Source organism: Convolutriloba macropyga, chromosome 4, assembly GCF_964194025.1.
Source record: "Convolutriloba macropyga chromosome 4, txConMacr16.3, whole genome shotgun sequence".
In the NCBI taxonomy this organism is placed as follows: Eukaryota; Metazoa; Xenacoelomorpha; order Acoela; family Convolutidae; genus Convolutriloba; species Convolutriloba macropyga.
In genome coordinates, this window is record NC_134471.1 from 58,791,245 (window position 1) to 58,794,292 (window position 3,048).

Below are 3,048 nucleotides of genomic sequence, written 5' to 3' on the forward strand. Positions count from 1 at the left end.
TATCTCTCGCAACCCGCAACAAAAAGCTGTTAATATATCTGCATATGACGAGCAATTTATAGTAGCAAAATTGGATGTGATTAAACGCAGTGTGAAACGCTTCTTATTGAATGCGGAAACTAACGTCGATTTCAGAGCGCGAAATCCGCTTACAAAACAAGCCTCAAATACTCCAAATTCCACTAACAAATTATGCTGTGAATTCGCACCGCGAAATCCAGAATATTCTTCAATTACGGACAGTGATAACTCAATTAACAAATCAACACCAAATAACTCAAAATCTAATCTCCAAATCAAGACAGCTAACATTCCTCACTCGCTTTTTGGCTTAAATCGCCCTAACGATCAGTTGCTATCCCAATTAAACAATTGTCAACGAATTGCCAATAAATTAAACAGTCTACATGATGTCAAACTCGGAATCAGATGAAGAAACTTTGCTGCAAATCAAGCAATCGACGCCCTCCAAAGTGAGATTTGCGGACGAGGCATGACCATCGACAGCTCCAGCGGTACCAGCAACGCCAGTCACTCCTAATACAAACACAACAACAGTAACGTCACCCTCAGTAGACGACCTCTACTTGGATACATTTAACTCCGCCCTTTCGAAGATCTTTTCTAGCACGCTAATGGCCAGCCTCACCACCAAAGATTCGATATTAAAGGAGATACGAGACTGCATCTTAACTGAAAATTAAGGTCGCTGCAAACAAATATCGCCGTACATACACTCATTCTGGAAAGACCTTCATGTCAAGAATGGATCTGTCTGCATCGACGACAGGATAGCTCTCCTTCATGCAATCAAAGATACCTACGTCGAAGCCGTACATGCCACTCAACCTGGAACATGTTGATGGCAGATATGGCAACCCACGCATGGTGGCCGTACATGCACAGGGACATAATCACAAAGACGGCAAAGTGCAATCCCTGTGTAAAAATTGGTAGAAATTTTAAGTCTATTATTCCTGCTAATAAATGGGCACCATTAAAATTATGCAACGTTTCAATTGAAGAAATTCAAATTGATTTTGGAGGACCAATTTTTAATGAAAAAAAATCAAGAGATTTATTTTCTGGCATGTATAGATCGATTTTCAAAATTTCCAGCAGCAGAAGTAATTGATAGAGCTAAAGCAGATAATGATTTGAAATTCCTTCAAGAGTATGTTTTGCTACACGGAATACCCCGTTCAATTAGATTAGATCAAGCTCGATGCCAAGCGGGACAACAAATTAAAGCATTTTGTAGTCAAAATATTATACAGTTAATTGAAGCACCAATACACGATCACAGAGCAATTGGCTTATTTGAGAGGCTAATACAAACAATCAAGAATCGCCTAGCTTGTATTAAAACGGCGGCGCGAAATCAATTTAATATGAAAGCATCGATAAATTCAATTATTTACCATCTACGAACATGCCGTCGAACGATTTTTTATGTATCACCATTTGAAGCACATTTCAGTATAAAAGCTAATACTCCATTAAATAATATATCGACGAAACCTGATCCAAGTAGTCCGACAAAAAAAATATTTTAAATAAATATTTAGGTTTGGAGACAGTTAGATGGGAGGAAACTTAATTTCCGAAGAAAACTGGGACAACGAGGAAAGGAGTGACACAGAACTCGAATTGAACAGAGATAGATTAAGCAAGGACGCAGGAAAACGGAAAATTGAGGACCCAAACAAAGAATCCAGATTGATCCCTCATCCAGAAGTCGGACTGTCGATGCCACGAACTGAAGCCTCTCTGGAAATTAAGCTCGCCAAAAAGAGACCACGAACGAAACGCTCCAAAAAAAGCCTGGATGGGCTATATGATGTGTTAGCGCCTGGTTCTTCGGTGGTGAAGACAGATAAATTTACATCAGTGATAAAGGAGCCTGGAAAAAGAGATGTGACTATTCGTAATTCAGATTTGGCTAAATTTGGCACAAGGTCCGAACGCCAAACTGAATTACAATTGTATGCGAATCGACTACCGAAGACACCAACGGGAAAGATTACTGAATCTTATTAGTCATCATGCAAAAGAGTCCAGAAAAAAATTAGAAGGAGGCAAACGAAAGAAACACCGGAAAATAGCAGACAATATCAGTGCGGTTTCCTCGATACATTTAAATGTAACTCGAGCTCTTCGAGTACGAATGACCACAAAACCAAAACGAACAGTTATAACAGCGCCACCAAAGCCACCAGCAGAAGTAACAAGTGATTTTGCGGTGCCAATGGAGATGCCGTCGTCATCCATTGTAATCGCGGAGCCCCTTAGTAGACCGAAACGGAAAGCTGCTACAAGGCTTCAGCGGCACTGAAACCGTTAAAACGACAACGTTCAACGCCTTCAGTAACTGAGTCAGACGAATCAATTGCGTCTGTGCAAATTTGTCCACCCGCAGCTTCAAGTTCCAGTGCACCCTCGCGAAACAAAAGAAGACAAATTATTAAGCAAACACAGATCCAAAACAGGTCAATCATTTCAGCTATAAAGACGGCTGCAGCTCAGAGTCAGCACAACGAATCAGATTTTACAGTCGGCCCATGCTCCCCTGCACAGTCTTACCCCAAACAGTACTATATTTCGCCTAACTACGAGTGACCAGAGGCATCAATGACGGTCGGTGAGGCGGAAAAATTTTATGAGAGTGACAGTGATTAAAACTTGCCGAACGTTAAACTGCTTTGACTAAAATTTTCTGAAATAAAAACATTATAGTAGTAATTATAGTAACTAGTACATATGTTATTAATTTTATGATAAATAACTTCGTCATTTATTTTGTCAAGGGGGAAATGTGGTACAGTAGTACGTTTCATTCTGGGTCTAATAATTTGGTATAGCAAATCAAGTTACGTTAGTTAAATTTAATTTATTTCACTTTCCTTCGCCATTTAATTTAATCATAATTTTACTTCTTGTTTGAAGATCAAATCTTGAATTTTTACGTTTTAGCAATTTGTTTATATCCTGTGACTGATAACTTTGTCTGTTCATATTGTTAATATCGTCTTGTGATCTTGAGTTGCC